The following is a 21855-nucleotide window of genomic DNA, read 5'->3' as shown; positions in this document are numbered from 1 at the left end:
AATATATTATGTATATTATTAAATAGTATTTATACTTAATTAACACAATTCTACTTCTATTGTTTTTTTTTTATCATTTTAAAAAGAAAAATTATACATACAAAGTTAAATATGGTAATTAAATATAAAAAATTTTAACAAAGCAAATAATAGAAGATATAAAAAAGAAATGTCTATTTCGTGTTGGTTAAATTTCTGTAAATAGAATGCATAATTCTACAGATTTTCGGCATAATATATTTCGTTTTTCAGTACTTAATGTACTTTTCTTTTTCGTATGTTACCTACCACAGGCACTCAAATGTCTACCAGACACCCGGGTGTTCACCAAAACACCCGGGTGTTTACCAAGACACCCGGGTGTTTCCGAGAAAAAGGCACTTGCCTTTTTCTGCATGTTTGCCTTCTCTACCCTTCGTTATGAGTGGCGAGTGTGATTGGTACCCGCGACGTAGGGTGCCGCATTGATTCGGGTGCGCAGGCACCAGGGTGTTTGCAGACACCCGAATATTTTGAGCGGGTGTTTGTATGTACCCGCGAAAACCGGTGTGAGTGGCACCCGCACTCAAAATTGTTGAGTGTGATCAGGGTGGCAAAAAATGCCACTCTTGCAGTTCTCTGGTTCCGACCTTGATTTATAATTCAATTTTTTTGTGGTTTATATGGAAACTGCTTTATTTGGCACTGTTCGTAGGAAGGTTCTGTGGGGATTTAAGTCTGATGAATGGTTTTAAGGTTTCCCTCACGCCATTAAAAAAGTTATTGAAGTATTCTTCATTATAGAAGATTATCTTTGCTTTTATGACAGTGTTATAAGGCTCAGCAGGCTAGCTTCACCCTTGGGAACTCCTTAAACAGATTGTATTTTTTTTCCAAGGTTGTATGCCATTTTTTTGACATTAAGCTTGAATATTGGGGAGCGGAAAATAATAAGGGCTCTCTATTTTTTTTAAAAACGCAATATAGGAAAATATTGGAAAGGGGAAATATATAAATAGCAGTACAATATAATTATGCGTTATGCGTCACTTTAAGAACGGAAGAGAATCAGGAGTATTGATAATGGGATTAGGTCTATTATAGTCAGAAAATAATACTATTGCAACTCATAATCTACACTGCTTTAACAATGATTAATGGGAACAGAGAAGTTTTGCCGACCAACCATGTCGGGACTATCAACTTCAAAACGGATAAGATTACAAGATATAGACTGTTCGAACCATCGTTCTACGGTTAACTTAGGAAGGTCAATTATCTAACATTTGTCTACTGGGGATAAGGAGATAAGGAGGATAAGGAGTTCCGTATTTTGGACTCCAAACAGGTGATCCATACTCAAAAATCGGTCGGACTAGCGAAATAAGGGTTTAGTCTTACAAGGATCATTAAATTCCTTTGGACACTCTCCCTTTTGGGACGCCGAATGTGCATCGGAGAATACATGAGAATTTTTAAAATCCAATTTAGAAGATAAGTACCCGCCTAAACCAGACGCAATTTAAACGCTGCGTATAATTTAACTATTTCTAACGACGTCGCTGTCAGAAATAGACGAAGAGTGTCAAAGTCAAAGTCACGCCGAAGTTGCACCCCGTGTTTGCTGCACGCTGACAGGTGGAAAAACGAGGATTCCACACCTCTGTTTTCGGTCAAATATAAAATATATTCAATTTTAGCGGGAGGCCCGGCCGACTAAGCCGCTGATAGCGCTGCCATCCAATCGCGAAGATCGTGGGGGTGGCCCAGCTGATAGTACTGCCAACCGATCGCGAAAAACGCGGGGGTGGCCTATCTGTTACACCTGCTCACCGATCGAACAAACTGAGTAGCGCTGCTAGACCAATTGTGCTGCCACACTTTTTCCGTTTGGCGCGTATCGTTAAAATTACAATTTGAACTTTCATAATTGACCACCGTCGCGGTAAGACGTGTTTCATCGTGTTCCGTACAGTATCAATAAATTTAAGTTAAGTGAATAAATATGTATGGATTCTTATCACGGGCCAGGATGTATACTCAGCCAGTGCAGGATCATCCACAGAAATATTTATTTGTGAGACAGGCCGGCTAAAAGGGGCCTGCTGGCCGGGGTTTTAATATGGAGAATGGGGAAAATGTAGGGGATGATGGTCGCCATTGGTGGGGCCGCTTCCGAACGTGGCTAGAAGGGGAAAAGTCTCGTCCGGAAAAACGGCTGCGATGCGCGGGGCCGCTACCTAACGGGGCTAGAGGGGGGAAAGTCTCGTCCGGGAATACGGCTGCGATGATCGGGGCCGCTTCCGAATGGGGATCGAGTGGGAAAGTCTCTTCCGGGGAAACGGCTCCGATGGGCGGGGCCGGTCCCGAACGGGGCTAGAGGGGAAGGAAGATTGGCGGAAGGGATTGCAATTTTCCTGTTTTCGGTCTCATGTATTTATGGTGGCTGGCATCCTCCGTTGTCCTTCGTCCTGATCCTCCAGTAATTTTGCGGCTCGGGCGGTCGGCACCCACAGCTGTTCACGTGGCCACTGGTATTTAATTATTTTATTGTTCCGCGTGGGCGTCCGTTTAGCTTGGTGGTCCGATTCCAACTCCCCGATCGGTGGGCAGCGGTGCGTCCAGCAACCCGTCTCTGCCGCCGACCGCTCTGCCCGCATAAAAGTTGTCGCTACGTAGAAAACTACGTGGCGGCGTCGGGCTTCGGTTGCGTCGCCATGGGCTCTGTTGATAATGTCGTGCGTAGCTTTGCGTGGCTCTGCTGCTGTGGGCTCTGCCGATAATGTCCTGCGTAGCTGCTTGTGGCTCTGCCGCTGTGGGCTCTGCCGATAATGTCGTGCGTAGATGCGCGTGGTTTTGCCGCTGTGGGCTCTGCCGATAATGTCGTGCGTAGCTTTGTGTTGGGCCCTGCCGATGTCGTGTGGCTGGGCTTGGCCGCTTATTTTGCGGGCTGAGCCGCTTATGTTGCCGACCGAGCCGCTTGAGTTCCTGGCTTGGCCCGTGTTGCTGTGTGTGTGTGGGCGGGATGCTTAGCCTAGGTGCCCTTCTTGGGTCTTTCTTTAGTCTCTTATGCTAATTTTTATACTACTCTAAATCCCAAAATTATCCTATCCGTAAATCTAAACCCTATTATAACTATCCTCCTAAGCCGTAATCCTACTAATTAATCCTAGGCCCTAATTATCCTACGAACTACAAATAAATCGTATGCATAGGGTGAGGGGCCCAAAAGTGGGCCTCATACCCCATCCCTTCTTTGGGGATGGTGTGAGATCCGGACGTGGAGGCCATCGCGCGATACCTGCACCTGGTATCGCTGGCCTCCCTCCTCTTCCAGGTAGCGGAGTTTTCTCCCGGGGGCACGATGGATTCCCACCGCGGTCCGGTGGGCCAAGGCTACGGGTATCCAACCCTCCGGGGTGAAACATCCCTCCGGGCCCAGTACCATCGGGCCGTGCTCCTCGTCGGCGGCCTCCTCCTCCCCGACGGGCTCCTCCTCGAAGGCCGGGTCGTCCTCGATGGGGAATCCGGCGGACGGTGATCGGCAACCATTCACCAGTATCCCGGGTGGGCGTCTCACCTCGTCCAGTGTTGGCGGTGTGATGCCGTCACGGAACCGCCATTACCACTCGTCGGTGGCGGGGTGCGGCTTTACCCTAGCCGACGGGCGATCGACTACCAAGACCCTTCTGGCGGGGGCCGTTAGCGAGTCCCGTGATGACGGGGCGCGGAAAGGTCCCTTTGATCTTTGTTTGCCATCGGGCACCGAGGTCCGGCCGGACGGGGACGAAGCGTGTTCGCGGACCAGGGCCCGGGCATCTCCTGTCAGGCGTACTTCCGGTGCGGTTACCGGGACCTTTTTTAGTGCGGCAGGTTCCGCCCGTACGCGCACCAACACCAACGGTGGCGGTGATGACCTTTTTGTTGGCCATCTTGTTTTTTTTTTTTTTCTTCGTGAAGGTCCGTGTGGTCCGGCAATCACTTCCAAAGTGAGGGTATAACGCCGCGGTCGGGCCACCCTCGGCGATCGAGTAGTCGAACGACCGATAATTTATCGATGACGGTTATCGCACTCGCCCTTGGTAGTGCGGTTGCCCTGGTGCGGTCACATTCAGAAGCTGACTGCTGTAAATTGGTTTTAACGATAGTTTATCTCTTTCACAAATGTGGTGGTCATGGAATTCTTTCAAAACCCGTCCTCGGTGGTTGGTGTCCACGCACAATTTCCATGGTGTGTAGTCCTCTTCTTCTGGGCGGAATCCGGAGTCCTGTCGTACGGTGGCCAGCGGCTTCGCGACAGCGCGTCGGCGACCACGTTCTGTATCCCTCGTCGATACTAGACATCATTTTGGAATTGTTGCAATTCCAGGGCCAACTGGGCTATCCGGTGGGGTTGTTAATGGAATTTAGCCACTTGAGCGAGTGGTGCTCAGTGAGAACTTCAAATCGGTATCCCTCGAGGTAGTAGCGCATGTTGCGAACTGCCCAGACATTCCTTCTCGGTCACGGAATAGTTTCTTTCGGCAGTATTCAGCTGGCGTATGCGATGACACGTTCCTGTCCCTATATGGTTTGAGTAAATACGGCCCCAATTGTGTAGCCGCTGCCGTCCGTCTGCAAAATAAATGTCTCTTCGAAGTCGGATATGCGAGAATTGGTGCTTCGGTGACTAAGTCCTTCAAGGCATGAAAGCCTTGCTCCCGTTCTGCCGTCCATTCCCACTTCCAATCCTTTTTGAGAAGGGCGGTCATCGGCTCGAATCCACATCGGCGAGGTTGGGCAGGAAGCGTCGGTACCAGGACGCTATGCCGAGGCAGCGGCGGAGCTCCTTGAGGTTCGTCGGCGGCCTCAATTCCCGTAGGTCGGCGACTTTGTCAGGGTCCGTATGGATCGCGGCCTCGACATTGACGCATCCGAGATATCGCTGCGCTAAAAGAACTGGCACTTGTCTCGGTTAAGGCGGAGGTTGGCTTCCCTCACATGTCGGAACACCTCCCGTAAGTTCCGTTCGTGTAGTGTATACCCGATCACGATGATGCCATCGAGATAGACAAAGGCATGCGGCTTCAAGTCTGGGCCAATAACAGTGTCCAGGGCTCGCTGGAAAGTCGCTGGGACCGAGTGTAGGCAGAAAGGCATCACCCTCCAGTGAAACACTCCACGGCCGGGGACGGTGAACGCGGTGCATTCACGTCTGGCGAGGGCCATTGATATCTACCAATATCTATTCTTCAGATCTAGCGTCGAGATGAAACGGGCATGTCGTAGCCGCTCCAGAATATGGTGGATCCTGGGTAGCGGATACGCATCGGGGACTGCATTTTCGTTGAGATGCGCTATGCGGGCTCTTGGACGGTTCAATCTTTTCGTCGCAGGGTAGCTCGTCAATCTGGCGATCGATGACGGCTCTCATGGCGGGATTCCCGGCCATGATGTGGATGTGATGGCGTAGCCGGCTGCGGCCTGAGTCTGAGCTGTGCCCTGGATGCATCTTGAGGCGGCTTTTGGTCTGCGTGTCCCCGGGTGCGCCGGTGGGGCGGCTTCTTGACGGGGTGTCCCTGGTTGCGCCTGCGAGGCAGCTCCTGGCCTTCATGGCCCAGTGTGCGCCGGTAAGGCAGCTTCTTGGCGGTGTGCCAGTGAGGCGGCTTCTTGTCTGTGGGGTTCGGGGTGGGCTTGTAAGTCAGCTTCCCGTGTGTACGGTCCTGGGTCCCTACTGGGTGGCTGGAGGGTGAGGTCTAGCCCACCGCACTAAAGGGTCGCTGCTCCGTAACACAGGAAGTGCATACCAAGCAGAAGATCGTTCAGCACGACTGCCATGATGAGGGCGGAGATGCTGATCCGAGGTTCGCCCAGCTGGACTGTTGCTCTGATGGTCTGTGTTACCTCTTTGCCTGTTCCATCCGGCAGCTTGACCTGGGATCGGATGACTCGAAGATTGCTCCCGTTGCTCAGTTGTTTCGCCAGGCGTTCGCTGATGAAGCTGAACGAGGCCCCCGTATGCAGGGTAGCGGTGAAGGGTCGTCCCTCGACCGGGACCAGGGTGCGGATACGGTTATGATCCTATTGGATCGCGGTCATCAGTTTCTTTGAGCGTTCGTTGTGGTCCTCGGAAAGCTCCCGGATACTCGATAATTTTGCCCGTTGGCAGGAGGGTGGTGCGTCTACGGTCTAATTGCGCGGGCGCGACCGGGCGTATGTTTATTCGGCAAAAATAGTTTTTACACTGAAGCTTATGCTAATTAGCTAGGCTCTCCCAAGCGCTGCGGAGACTCCTTGGAGACTCTGTGGTGAAGAGCGAGAGAGCGTAAGAGGGAGCGGAGAGCGGGTGACAGTCCAAACCCTGTAACTTGGACATTCCGCCCCCTTGCAATCACTGGGGTTGCAACATAGATATCCTACGGCAGGCTGCAGGCACCGGACACGATCCACCCAAAAACTGATTTTTGGGCGACCGGCATTCCCTCGTCGAAGGTCAGGAATCCGGATTGGATGACCTCTTGATAAACGTCCGCTCCCAGGAACATGGAGACGGTAGCAGGTCGATGGAACTGGCTATCAGCCAGCATGATGTCCTGGAACTTGGACACCACTGAGTCGCTCAATGCCCGGACAGGTGTGCGGATCCGCACACTGGGCTCGATCTAAAGTACGGCCTCAAGATTCGTGCTCGCATCGACCCTGGAGCGAATCGTCGTCGTGCAGTCCTTCTCGTCGCCAACATTGGTCATCGGAAGCGTAAAGGCTAACGCCAACGAAGCGTCGATGCAGCTCATGGGGGTGCACGGATCGATGAGAGCTGCGGTCTCGAAGGTCTTCGTCCCAGTCTCCAACTTGACCAGCGCTGTCGGAAGGATGTTCACGCTGTGGCGTACCGACGAGAGCGATGGGGGTGGCGTGGTCGACTCCGGGCGTCGTGGCGGTGTACTCCTACGCTGAGTTGGCGGATTTTGCCTGCGGAAACGCTGGGACGAGGTCGAAGCTGCTTGCCGGGTTGGCACCGGTTGGAGACGCGAGCGCGCTCGCGACCGCGACGACGAGCTAACCTGCTCGTGCATGTGGAGCAGCGTGTGGTGGGATCGGTCGCACTTCCTGCAACGATCACCGCTTCGGCAGTCTCCCGTGGAATGCTCGTGAGCGAGGCAATTGGCGCAGTATTTGTTAATAAGGACTGCTCGTAGACGCTTTTCAGCGCTGAGCTTTAGGAACCTCGCGCACTTCCGAAGAGGATGGATACCACGGCAGACTCGGTAAAGGTAGGATTGAATACATCGGGTAAGTCTGCTCTTCAAGGCACGAGCACTGCGTGCGTTTTGTTGACGAGGGGCCATGCTGCGGGTAGTTGAATGGCGAAAGGAAATCGAAAACGAAATGAAATAGAACTGGTGATTAGTGCTAGTGAACTACAACAACTAACGAGAGGCCTATTTATTGTTGAGATTCGAAAGACTCCGTCGGAAAAGCACCACTTTTGCCACTGGACGTTTCCACAGGGAATTCTCTGCGCTGAGTGTTCGAAATTAGGAACCGCTGGGCGGCGGCGATTTCAGTGGCCAGCAAATGCACATCAGATGGAGATGTCTGCTTCCTGCACCGCTGTATTAAGCGATGAACATAAGCAAGGACCCGTAGAGCTTTCTCAAGCTTGGAAAAACGTGCCAACAACTCTTCAGAAGGAGCTTTTGCGAGATTGACTTTCAGAGCACGCTTCTCCAGGTCGGTCACCGGAACGTTGTCGACCTGAGTTGGCCATTGGTTGCGTGGATTTTGCAACCAAGTCGGTCCGTGCCAGCATAACTGGCTATCGGCTAGATCTTGGAGGGAAACTCCTCTGCCAAAACCTGTAACGAACTGATTTTCTTATTTCTGCTCGCTACGAAATGCAACGGCTAGCTCAGATAGTTTGTTTGTTCGTCCCAAAAAATTGATGATTTGTGTGATTGCCCGACCAAGGGAAGACAGAGTTATAGATTTAAACCACCTTTATTCAGTGACTTGATAAAGAGAATCCTGTGATCCTCGCCTTCGAACGCGCGTCGTCTCTCCTTCGTCGTCCTTCTTAGCTGGTCCCGCGTCGCCCTCGACGGCGTATCCGTGCCGGCTCGACTGGACTTAGGATGTTATGGGGCAGGATGTATCGTCCGAAAGATCAGCTAGAGCTTCTCCCCGAACCACCTTTGCACCCACTGACTCCACCGTCCCTTTCTGACCACGCCAGGTCCTGGTGTTTGCTTCTCCTTCGCTGGTCCTTCCTTGCGGGGATCCTTTTTGGATGCTCGCTTCGACGCAATTGTACTTTCACTTGTGAGCGTCACTGTGTAGCTCTCCACGCACTGTTTCGAATCGGCTGTCTGCCCGTGTGGTACTCCGCGTACTTTCTTATTGAATGTCTGTGTACTCCGCGTACTTTTCCCGATCGAGTGTGTGACTGTATGGCTCTCCGCGCACTTCTCCCGAGCTGCGCTGGCGCCGTCCCTTATATCGGCTGCGGGAATCCCGTTATTTCCCCTTTTGCACACGGCTCGCTCGGGTCCAAGGTCCAAACATGTCCCGTTAGTTCACGGTGCGTCCTCTTTGTGCCTGTCCAAAGTCCGCACCGTTACCGTATGACCTCTATGCCCTTGGCGGGTTTGAGTCCAAGGTCCAGCGCGGTACCGTTAATTCACGGTCTCTCCGCTTTGCCGGGGTCCAAGGTCCATTATTTCCCGTTTGACCTCACCGCCCACTCCTCTCGCATTTCAGCCGTCTTCGCTGTTGCTACGCCGATCTCCTGCACCCGGATTTGTGGGGAGTTTTAAGACTCCTCACAAACCCTTGCCAGGTCTGCTGGATTATGCTCAGATTGAACATGAGACCAATTCTCTGTTTTTGTGGCCTGGCTTATCTTCGTCACCCTATTAGCTACAAATGTGGTCCACTGGCACGCTAGCTTGCCTAGCCATGCAAGCATTATTGTGGAGTCCGTCCAGCAGTAAAGTTCGGAATCGATCGTAGGCATCTGCGGAATGATGGCTGCAGCCATTTCGGAAAGCAATACCACTCCGCACAGCTCCAATCTTGGGAACGAAACCGTTTTGACTGGTGCAACCCGGGTTTTCGCGGTTAGGAGTTGCACCATAATGGTGCTGCCCACTTCTACGCGGACATATATTGCCGCCCCATAAGCCTTTTGCGATGCATCGCAAAAGCCATGATGCTCAACCTTGAACTCTGGATGAAACGAGAGCCAGCGTGGAATGCGTATCTGCTCTAAAACCGCATAACTGTGGAGAAAATTAGGCCATCGCTGAAAAAGCTCATTTGCAATGTTTTTGTCCCACCCAAGCTCCTGTAGCCAAATCCTAACCAGCCTGCAGGGTCGAACAATTTGGCAATTTGGGACAGGACTTGGCTCTTTGTAAAGGACGTTTCAATAGCCAACTCTGGCGGAACGAAGAAGAATTCATTGGAGGTTGTCTTCCAGCGAATACCGAGGGTTTTGGCAGTGCTTTCTGCATCGATCTCGAGAAAATCAGTATTTTAGAGTTGGTCGCTCTGAATGGCCGCTAAAACTTCCTTTTGGTTGGAGGTCCATTTCCTCAATGGAAATCCGGCGGAATTCAGAGCGTCTCGGAGCTCTTGCACCATGAGCTGAGCTTCTTCCGTGGAGTCCGCTCCGGCTAGAACATCATCCAAATACATGAAATTTTGAATGATATTGCTAGCTTTTGGATGGCTGAGTTCTACGTCAGCTGCTAGCTGCTGCAGTACTCGGAAGGCAAGGAAAGGCGCGCAATTGACTCCAAAGGTTACTGTTTTCAATTCGAAATCTCTGATTTCCCCTCTATTGTTTCGGAAAAGTATTCGTTGGAATGGAGTGTGCTTCGGATCTACCCAGATTTGCCGATACATTTTTTCGATATCGGCGCTAAACACGTATCGGAAATAGCGCCACTTTAGAATTTGAATGGTCAAGTCGGACTGTAAGACAGGGCCAGCATGAAGGATATCATGTAAATTTGTAACATTCGATGAAGGGCTGGAGGCATTGAATACTACACGGAGTTTAGTAGTTACGCTCTCCGGTTTTAAGACGGCGTGATGTGGCATATAATAGGCGATGCAATCATGGGTAGGAAGAACTTGTCGCATGTGCTATAAGTCGAGATCTTCCTGGATCACCGAGTCGTATCTCGCTCATCGCCTCATCTCTTTTTAGACGCTGCGCATTTCTTAAAAACTGAGCCAACGCGAAAGACATGGAATGCCCTAGCCCGGAACCGATATGTTCTGGGTCGCGAAAAGGCAGAGTAACGACATATTTGCCGCACTCGTCTCTTGTGGTCGTTTGAAGAAAATTCTTCTCGCATGTGGAATCGGATTCTTTTACCAACTTTGTTGGTAATTTGTGAGTAGTTTGTCCAGTGAATTATCGTACGCGTGGGGGATCTGCGTCAAAAAGGAGGAAATTCTGCTTTGTGCTGAGGCTGACACTGGCCCAGTGAGTACGCAGCAGAAAATGGTCTCTTGCCCCAAGAGAGAGCCACAGATGTTGGTTTTTGCTCCACTCAGAAGCACCGAAGACAGAATGTCGGCTCGGATAAGGACATCTATATGTGCGCTCTCATAGAATTTTGTATCCGCCAGTGGAAAATCGGAAAGATCCCGAAGGAAATTTTGCGGAATTGGGTAGGAAGGCATATTTCCGGCTAGTTGAGGGAGGACATAGGCCGTCGTCTCCAACTGCAACGCGGGCCTAGTCGGAGATCGGATGGTGAAACTGCAGAGCTTCTTGGACTGAGCGGCTACTGTTTGGTTAAAGCCTGAGACTTGGGCTTGAACCACCTGGAATGGCAATCTAATTAGATTGAACAGTCGCTCGGTTATGAATGTTGCCTCTGATCCGGAGTCGATCAGGGCGCGTGCCTTAAAGTTAGTCCCAAAATGGGAAATATTGATTACGGCAGTGCCAAGAATAGCTCTTGAGCCCGTGGCGAAATAATTTTAAAAACCGGCTTGCTCATTAGGAAGGAAATTGGCTTGATTAGCAGAAATTGGCCTTGCAATTGTGCGTGCTTTTGCACTCAAGAAGCTGATGTCCCTTTGCAAAGCAGTTTATGCATAACTGCTTCCGTTTAATGTAGGCTGACCGGTCGTCAACCGACATTTCGAGGAAACGCGGACATACACGGACAGGATGGTTTTCCTTGTTGCACAAGTCGCAACTTTTTGATTTTGGAGCCACTTTCGTCTCGTAGGAATTTATTTTTCTAGAGGGCCCACTTGAATTCATCGCTTTGGAGTGCGACTGACTTGGTACGGTCTCACATCATCGATGGCCTCTAGGGTTCGATGGCGTTCTGTGAGGAAGGTGTTCAGCTCTACCCATGTCGGGATGTCGGTTTTCTTATGGAGCGACTGCTCCCATAAGGAGAGAGTTATCTTCGGGAGCTTGGATGAACATAGATATACCAGCAGGCAGTCCCAGTTCTTAATGTTGATGCCTGACAATTTTATACCTTCAAGGCCGCCCCAGATTCCTGTGGTATCGACTGCACATTAAGGAGGAATTTCAATTGACTTTTTACCAACAATCGTTTATTTTCGAAACGCTCTGTTAGGTTCTCCTACGCAGAGCGGAAAACCTTGGAGTGAACAGCGAATTGTATAAATGACCGGTGATTTATGGTAATCAGGTCCACCTGATTTGCGGTTGGAACACTTGGAATGTGGAACACGGTCGAAAAAATGTTTATTAGAACGTAGAAAATTTTTTTTTTTATAACTGGAAACGGGGAAGTTTGGAATGCTGGAATTTTATTCTTTTCTCCGCGTTGTAAGTACTTCTAAAAACAAACACATATTATTATCTAAGCAATACAGGAAAAAATATTTGTCGGGTGAACTACTTATATTTGGCGGTCGTCTCTTTTTTTTTAAATTTTGGTTTACAGAAAAAATTTTATTTGTTGCTTTGGACTTGCCGACGGGAAACACTTTACACTTTGGTATATGTGTATAAGGAATGCAGATAATATGCGCAATGCATGTCGGTAATATATGTAGATAATATATGTAGGTAATATATGTGATATATGTGGGTGTAATATATGTAATGTATGTTGATGTAATATGAAATATATGTTGATGTAATATTTAATATATGGAACTGGCGTGTAATTTTTTAATTTATATTTTATTTGGAATGGCCAGAGGGTATGTGTTGTTTGTTTTGTTATTGTATTCTTCGATAGCAAATTATATTAAGTGGACTGCGGAGCTTGCATAAATGTGTTGCGAAAATAATTTGGCTTGCGTTGAACACAGTGAAACGAGAACATAATGGTTGCCAATTTTCGCAGAGCTTTGCACCATGGGGCAAACGACTACCTTATGTGGAAAAAACCCATTTTTTAAAAGTCGTTAAAAAAATTATTTTAAAATTGAAATGTATTCAAAAAACATTAATCTATCATGTTACGTACTTGAAATTTTAAAAGAGGGCGCCACTGTTCAGTGAACAGCTGTTAAGTCAGCTGTTTCGTTTGCGCTGGCACACCGATAACCGAATTTTTGTTAATCGCTAAAAAATCTTACAAGTTTGAAGTGACAAAAAGTGCATAAACAATTATAAAAGGTTTTATTTATAACATGCAGTCGAATCCTTGTGGTTTTTAATATGTGTTTGTGCTCTTCGAATGTTAAAATTAACTGTGGTGTCCCAATAATCTTCAGTAAGTTCTAACCCTAATAAAACACAACTTTTGTAGTGTATTCTAATTTTTAAATAGAGCAACAAAGTGAGTACAGCTCACTCCATCTCTAAAACCTGTTATATGTTGTAGAGTTATCAATTCTTAGTATAAATGCACACTTTTGCACACTTTCTCCAAAAATTTAACTTTAAAGGGTCTAACCTCAAAGTGAAAAACAGCAATTTGTTCGAGAAATGGATAACAGAGACGACGAGTAATGCAAAAAATAACGCCATTTTTAATGGTTTTAAAGCTTTAATTCGTGTATGACGATTAACAATAGGTGTGAAACATAAATATATTTATTACAATAAAATTCTAGTTCCTTGAACTTTATGTTTTTTGGGAAACATTAGTTTTTAAACATATTTATGCTATTTTTAAGAATAAAAGCTGTGAAGCAAGAAGTAAAACTTCGATATTTTTTAAAAACAAGGTAAGAAGCCCCCATTTCTTACTTTATTGATTTAATTTATGATTATATTTTAAATTTTTTCGATTAAAAAATTTTTTTTTGTACACTGAAAAAAAATTTGGGTTGTTTTTTTTTTTGTTTGAAGGCAAGACCACGCCCATTTTTCATCAAATATATTACTATTTTTATCATGAACGTTAATCAAAAAACAGAACTTAAAACAGAACAGAAAACAGAGTTATTAATTAATTCCACAAAAAGTGGTCGTTCGCCCCATAGTGCTTTGGATTTTCACTGAACTTAGCACACATTATTTTTACTTTTTCACATTTGGAATCTTGAAGTTTCGGGATGAATATTTAAATGTATTCGAAGATTTGGATTTTTAACTTTCACGAATGAGGGTGAGAGGGAACGGTGGGTAATATGGCGGCGCCCGTAGGAATGAATAAGTACTTTTCCTTCAATTGCCTTTTGTCGAAGAAAACCGTTAGAATTGACAATGAACCTTACAGCAAATTTAACGAAATTGGATTTTCGAACCTTTTGCTGCAGACCGGCAATTAAAAGGAATGGAAATTTCGTACTTAACTTGAAATTGGTTCGCTGGTGGACAAAATGTAAAATCCAGGTGATCCGGATCGAATGGATCAAAAATGCTTGGGTGATGGGGATGGCTGGCCAGGAAATGCTGAAATATAAGCACTCAAAAAGGCGAACACTAGACTTTTTGTAATTGCGCGGGCGCGACCGGGCTTATGTTTATTCGGTGAAATTAGCGCAGCGGAGACTCCTTGGGAGAGCGGAGACTCTGTGGTGAAGAGCGAGAGAGAGTGAAAGGGAGCGGAGAGCGGGTGACAGTCCAAACCTCGTAACTTGGACAGTTCGGAAATCCTGTCGACGGGTAAACATCTGGTAAAAAACCATATCATATATTATGCATATATTAAGCATATTATCATACAAACGCTCCAGCTCTTGTTCCGGCGAAAGTCCGTCGGAGGTCGACTAGGTATTTCTTAAATGGCTCCTGTTTCCTCTGGTAGTGCGTCCGGATTTCGTTCTCCAAACGTTGGCAGAAAGAATTCTAGGAATTCCCGGCGGACTTCGGTCCAGGATTTGGCTTGCAATCCGCTGGTGCGGAACCAGTTCTCGGCTCGGCCGGCCGGTAACACCACGAAGGCGTGGGACAAGTTCTTCCGCTCGATAAGGTGAGTGTCTGCCCGCTCTTCAACGTGTTCCACGAAGGTGTGTGGGTCGGAGGTGCCACCAAAGGACAGCCCCCTACGGAACCTGCGTTCGCGTCGACCAGGGTGGTATTGGCGCGCGACGGTCCCTCTGATATTCCTCGTGTCCCCGGAGACGCACTCCGTGGTACCGCCAAGGTGTGGCTGGTGCTCGGTGCACTGGTCGAGGCGTCGGCGTCTGGCGGTAGCGACTCTCCGGACGGAGAGTTACCATACTTGGCTTCCATTTCACCGAGACTCGTCTCGGTGGAATCGGAAAGCCCAGGTTGTCGTACGATCGCGTAAAGTCGGGCACGTTGCTCTTCGACTGTACCGTTGGGGTCTAGGCCAAGTTCAAGGAGGATGGCTTCGAGTTCATGCTTCTTGCGATATGATATGCACGTGACCCCCATGTCACTGTCCTCGTGGTTTCACGTTCACCGGAAAAGGGTCGCGGCGTGATTCGGCCGTGAACGGTTTGTATTTGCACCCCACGTGGCTGCCGACAAAATGTTCGCGGTTGGTTGTTCGTTAACCGACATGTGGCTTGGCTGGGAGCTGGTGAACGACTGTCCCCAATATTGATCGGCGTCGAACTTAAATCACCAGGAGCGAAACGTTGTGTGTGAGAGGGAGGGGAGAACTATCTTTGCTAGTGGCGGCAACGCCGACTGCGGCGCCGTCGCTGTCTTTGTATCCTGCCCTTTGTGTCTGACCACGTTTTGTTGTCCTCCTTCGTGTTTTCGGTCTTCGTGTTCCGAACTATATCTTGCCATTGTTTCGTGTAGCGGCGGCGTCAAGCCACGTGGTTTTCGTGGTTGTTATGCGAAATTCCTTCTTTCCTGCCTAGTCCCTGATCGGGCGCCCTCTATAAGAATGCTAATCACGGGCCCGGTTATATACTGAGCCAGTCGAGGATCCTTCAGAGAGGAGGATCGCCGCTGCGAAGATGATGTCTCGTCCGGGGAAAACGGCTGCGATGCGCGGGGCCGCTTCCGAACGGGGCTCGAGGCCCGGCTTATCAAATACTTCTCCGGGCTGGTGGCCAGCCTATCGGCACCCCACTCCTGGCGATCCGATCGGTGGGCAGCGGTGCGTCCAGCAACCCGGAGTTGCGGGTTTGATGTTGCCACCGGTGTTGCTGGGCCCGTATTGCTGTATGTGTTTGGGGCGGGATACTTCATGGGTCTTTCCTTAGTCTCTTATGCTAATTTATATACTGCTCTAAATCCCAAAATTAACCTATCCGTAAATCTAAACCCTATTCTTACTATCCTACCAAGTGATCCTACCAATTAATCCTAAGCCCTAATCCTACCAAATCCTATTCTAATTATCCTACAGACTACAAACTAATACTATGTATAGAGTGAAGGACCAAAAAGGGGTTGTCACAACCTTGTACCAATATACAGTTTGAAGCAGTCAGGAAGAGCATGGAACGATAGTGTTCTGAAGGATTTGGGTTTTATTGCCTGTAACAACGAACTATGTCTATACAAACGAAGCGGAAAGTGTAATTTTCCACTAATCCATGCATATTTTGGCGATATTCTCATAGCTTAAGAGGATTTAGCTAACGTTAAGACTGGAATCTCAAAGGCTCTAAACCATTTTTTGAGAATGAAAATAAAGCGAGATAGCGATTTTGAAAAGATTACGTTGGGTCATTTACAATATATTAAGGATTTATTGCGTAACCATGGCCGCGCGGATTGAAAGACTGCGAATATACCTCTGGATGCAGGATTCCAGATTGACTGCTATTTACCAATCCGTTGTTGGTGAGCTTTTGTGGATAGCTATTACAACAATACCAGACATTGTACACTGGCTCAACGGAACCAAAATCCGCATGCTGAACATATCGCTACCATAAAGCATGTTTTTATATACCTTCCATAAACAGTTGATATGAAGCTAAACAGTGCGGTCAACCTTTCTGTGGATTTGTGAACGCGGATCGGGCAGGTGATAAGATTGACCGGAAGTCTTACAATGGTCTATTTTCTAACTGGTGGTCCGATTTCATGTGGCGCTAAGCAGTACTGAGGCGGAGTAAATGGCATTATCGGCAGCATTTAAAGAGGCTATGGTCATGCGAAAGCTGACTTTGAATATACGCTGTGGAGACCAATCATCGTGTATGGTGACAATCTAAGCGCACAGGCATTAAACAAACATCCTCTCTATCATTCCAGAACAAAGCACATTGATAAACGATATCAATTTGTGAGGGACGGTGTAAAGGATGGTTTAGTTTTGTTAAAGTATAAATGCACGAAATGTTGGCAGATATCTGGACTACGAACCTCGCAAAGAAGAAGCATGGAGCTTTTACAAAAATGTTAAATTGTTTAAATAATATTTGTAAAAACGCATGCATTGAGGAAGGGTGCTGAAAATAGGAACCCTGTATTTCTATACTCTAGGATCCATGCACGCATGTAGTATAAGCATACAACTATCCTGACTCTATATAATGATCTCAGTCTAAGGAATATAGTATATGAAACAATGTATACTGATTATCTTTCTCCGTTCATTAACTTCAGTCACTAATTAAATTCCGCAGCGTAAACAGGGTGTATTACTTTTCTGTTCTGTAATTCGGCCAATAAATATAAAATGATCAAGTTAAATTTGTTGGTCTTTTCATGTGTCATTACATCATTTTGAATTGCGGTAATGGAGTTACGGAATTTTGTTGAGAGCATTCAATATTTTTCGAGATAATCGACCCGAGAGAAGTAAAGTCCGGTTCCGCCCCGCGGAACGGCTTAACGGCCGTGTTCTCGTTTTCTTACAAAACGGGCGTCGCGATTACGAGAGAACTATTCAATCAATTCACGTAAGCTAAACGGCATTTTATAAAAAATTCGATGTTCAAGTTTTATTTTATTTTATAGTTTTTTAAGCATTATTATATCAAAAAACACATATAAAAATCTCAATTTTCAGGAACTCATGGTTATTTATGTCTAATTTTTCGAAATCATCAAAATCCCTCTATTACGCACTTCATTAAAGCTTTCTGATTAAAACAAATTTTTTTTTTGTTTAGGATAGAAAGTTTAACAAGCAATTGACGACCGCAGATTTTGTCACCGTGACTGGATCGGTCATATTTCCGCCAATTTTTATACCCGTTACTCGTAGAGTAAAAGGGTATACTAGATTCGTTGAAAAGTATGTAACAGGCAGAAGGAAGCGTTTCCGACCATATAAAGTATATATATTCTTGATCAGGATCTATAGCCAAGTCGATCTGGCCATGTCCGTCTGTCCGTCCGTCTGTCCGTCTGTCCGTCCGTCCGTCTGTCCGTCTGTCTGTCCGTATGAACGTCGAGATCTCAGGAACTACTAAAGCTAGAAAGTTGAGATTAAGCATACAGACTCCCAAGACATAGAAGCAGCGCAAGTTTGTCGATTCATGTTGCCACGCCCACTCTAACGCCCACAAACCGCCCAAAACTGCCACGCTCACACTTTTGAAAAATGTTTTAATATTTTTTAATTTTTGTATTGGTCTTCTAAATTTCTATCGATTTGCAAAAAAACTTTATGCCACGCCCACTCTAACGCCCACAAACCGCCCAAAGCTGCCACGCCTACACTTTTGAAAAATGTTTTGATATATTTTCATTTTTATATTGGTCTTGAAAATTTCTATCGATTTGCAAAAAAACTTTTTGCCACGCCCACCCTAACGCCCACAAATTGCCAAAAACTGTCAGTGTTTAAGACTCTCCTTCGCACTTTCACCAGCTGAGTAACGGGTATCAGATAGTCGGGGAACTCGACTATAGCGTTCTCTCTTGTTTTTATTTATTTTTATCGGATTTAATAAAAGTTGTTTTTTGAAATAGTTTTTCTGTAAACTGAAGATGGTTGCTTTTGTGTTCATCTGCACTATGTTGAGCAACATAACTATAATGATTGTTTTTAATTTAAATTTTTGATAATGCATCTGCAACTAAATTTTTCTTCCCTTTAATATAGCCGATTTTAAATTGGTATTCGTTTAATTGTGCTTTCCATGGTAAAAAATATACTAATAATACTGTTGTTCATAGTAATTAGGTTGTGTAACATACAACGAATGTTTTTGAAGCGAGCAGATTGTAGTGTGAAGTAGATTGTAGTGTAGATTGCACGCGCTTGGTCGGGCTCAAAATCAGTTCGGTCGGAGTAAGAGATAAGCTGCTTTCGCAAAGCCTTGCGCAATCGATAATATTTAGCAATTATATGCATTCGCGTGCAGGAGTAAAAACAAAGAAAGGAAAAGCGAGGGGCATTTTTGGGCGGTTCGTGGGCGTTAGAGTGGGCGTAGCGACATGAATCAACAGACATGCGCTGCGTCTGTCTCTGGAGTCTTTTGTAGTTCCTGAGATCTCGACGTTCATATGGGCAGACAGACATGGCCATATCGACTCGGCTAATGATCCTGATCAAGAATATATATATTTTATATGGTGCTACTGCTACTGCTACTGCTACTGCTACTGCTACTGCTACTGCTACTGCTACTGCTACTGCTACTGCTACTGCTACTGCTACTGCTACTGCCCTACTGCTACTGCTACTGCTACCTACTGCTACTGCTACTGCTACTGCTACTGCTACTGCTACTCTCTGCTACTGCTACTGCTACTGCTACTGCTACTGCTACTGCTACTTTTTTGTACTGCTACTGCTACTTTTTTTTTTTTTTTTTGCTACTGCTACTGCTACTGCTACTGCTACTGCTACTGCTACTGCTACTGCTATTTACTGCTACTGCTACTTACTGCTACTGCTACTGCTACTGCTACTGCTACTGCTACTTTGCTACTGCTACTGCTACTGCTACTGCTACTGCTACTGCTACTGCTACTGCTACTGCTACTGCTACTGCTACTGCTACTGCTACTGCTACTGCTACTGCTACTGCTACTGCTACTGCTACTGCTACTGCTACTGCTACTGCTACTGCTACTCTGCTACTGCTACTGCTACTGCTACTGCTACTGCTACTGCTACTGTTTTTTTTTTTTTTTTTTTTTTTTTACTGCTACTTTTTTTTTTTTTTTCTACTGCTACTGCTACTGCTACTGCTACTGCTACTGCTACTGCTACTGCTACTGCTACTGCTACTGCTACTGCTACTGCTACTGCTTACTGCTACTGCTACTGCTACTGCTACTGCTACTGCTACTGCTATTCTGCTACTGCTACTGCTACTGCTACTTGCTACTGCTACTGCTATACTGCCTACTGCTACTGCTACTGCTACTGCTACTGCTACTGCTACTGCTACTGCTACTGCTACTGCTTACTGCTACTGCTACTGCTACTGCTCTTACTGCTACTGCTACTGCTTTTTTTTACTGCTACTGCTACTGCTACTGCTACTGCTACTGCTACTGCTACTGCTACTGCTACTGCTACTGCTACTGCTACTGCTACTGCTACTGCTACTGCTACTGCTACTGCTACTGCTACTGCTACTGGCAGTAGCATCGATCGTTGCCTAATTTGGGTTAAATTGTAGTCTTTTGGGCTACGTGTGATTTATTTATTTCTTACCCAAGCGCCACTACAAATCCCCCCAACAACTCAGACTTGGGGTGTTTTCATTTAAACCACAAGGGTGAGCAACGCTTGGGAGAACTCATTGCTTGAGTTCTTCGCATGAAACGTTTCTACGTAACGACCTTGCAAGTCTTCAATCTCATAGTAGCGGTTACCCTTTCTTCTGCGAATTCTGCCTTTTATGAAAGTTGAAGCCAGTTTGGAATTAAACCCACGTACGAAATTACTTTTCTGGAAGTTTCTTGACCTGGAGTGAACTAAACATCCCTGCTACGAAGATTGTAAACCTTCTCATTACGTTGATGCTGTCGTTGCGTACTCTGTTTAGCCGCATTGCGAATCAGCTCAAAAGAATTATCCCTATTAAAGCTTAGTGTCCGATCTTCCAGCATATTAATATTCCTCAGAAGTTGATAAGTTTCTCCATTGGTATCATGCTTTGGCCAAATACCACCTGGTAGGGACTGTACTTGATGGCGGAGTGCCTAGAGTACCTAGAAGAGAGCAGGAGGCATGACTTAGCTTTTCATACCACCTAGCCTAATTAGTTTCGAGATAGGACATGATTGCTGCGAGGGCCGATCTATTAACTCTTTCAGATGCATTGACTTGTGGTGAATACACAGCCGTATAGGAGTGCCTAATATTATACTTCTAAAGCAATGATTAAACAGGTGTGACTTAAATTTCACCTAAATTGCACAATGACCTCAGGAACCCCAAAGCAATAGAAGATGTCATCTTCCAAAAAACTTACTATGGCCTCTGCTGTAAATTTCTTGACCGCCTTCAAAAAATGGAAATTTCGAATAGTGATCCAGTACAACGAAAATACCAACGTTACCTGCCTTGCTTCTAGGATAAGGACCTAAAAAATCGACATACAGCTTTTGAAAAGGTCTTGGCGTACTGTAGACTATACCCATTGAAGGACGCTTCCATTTGATTGCTTCATGCTTTCCCAGATACTACATTGGTTAATGTAATCTTTTATATCGGTCACTAAATTGGACTAATGAAATAGCTACGAATTTTTTCGAGAGTTTTATTTATGCCACTATGAGCAGATAAAGGGTCATCATGGTTGGCCTTCGGTACTTCTCCTACAAGAGGTCTAGGTAACCATAGTTTCCAACACATATCATCTGTTGGGATGTGGGGGTGGCTGGCCTGGAATTTTCCAAATATGCTGAAATATAAGCACTCGAAAAGGCGAACACTAGACTTTTTGTAATTGCGCGAATACCAATTAGACACTAATGCTTATTCTAATTAGCTAAGCTCTCCCGAGCACAGCGCAGACTCCAATTTAAGCTGCCACGGGGAGAGTAGAATTGGAGATTCTGTGGAATCCGGATTGGATGACCTTTGGATAAATATCTGCTTCCAGAACCATTAAGACGGTAGCAGGCCGATGAAACTGGTCTTCAGCCAGCATGATGTCCTGGAACTTGAACACCACTGTGTTGCTCAATGCCCGGACAGGTGTGCGGATCCGCACACTGGGCTCGATCTTAAGCACGACCTTTAGCTTCGTTTTCGCGTCGACTCTGGAGCGAATCGTCGTCGTACAGACCTTCTCGTCGCCAACATTGGTCATTGGTAACGTAAAGGCTGACGCCAAGGGGGTGCACGGATCGATGAGTGCTGCGGTCTCGAAGGTCTTCGTCCCAGTCTGCAACTTGACAGCGCTGTCGGAAGGATGTTCACGCTGTAGCGTTGCAGCAGCGACAAGAGCGATGGGCCTGTCGTGGTCGATTCCTGGCGTTGTGGCGGTGATCTCCTACGTTGAGGTGGCGGATTTTGCCGGCGGGAACGCTGGGACGAGGCCAAAAGCTGATTGCCGGGCTGGCACCGGTTGGAGACGAGAGCGCGCTCGCGACCGCGACGACGAGCTAACCTGCTCGTGCATGTGGAGCAGCGTGTGGTG

Source organism: Drosophila yakuba, chromosome 2R (assembly GCF_016746365.2).
Source record: "Drosophila yakuba strain Tai18E2 chromosome 2R, Prin_Dyak_Tai18E2_2.1, whole genome shotgun sequence".
In the NCBI taxonomy this organism is placed as follows: Eukaryota; Metazoa; Arthropoda; class Insecta; order Diptera; family Drosophilidae; genus Drosophila; species Drosophila yakuba.
The sequence above is the reverse complement of the archived record's forward strand: the minus strand, read 5'-3'. Positions refer to the sequence as shown.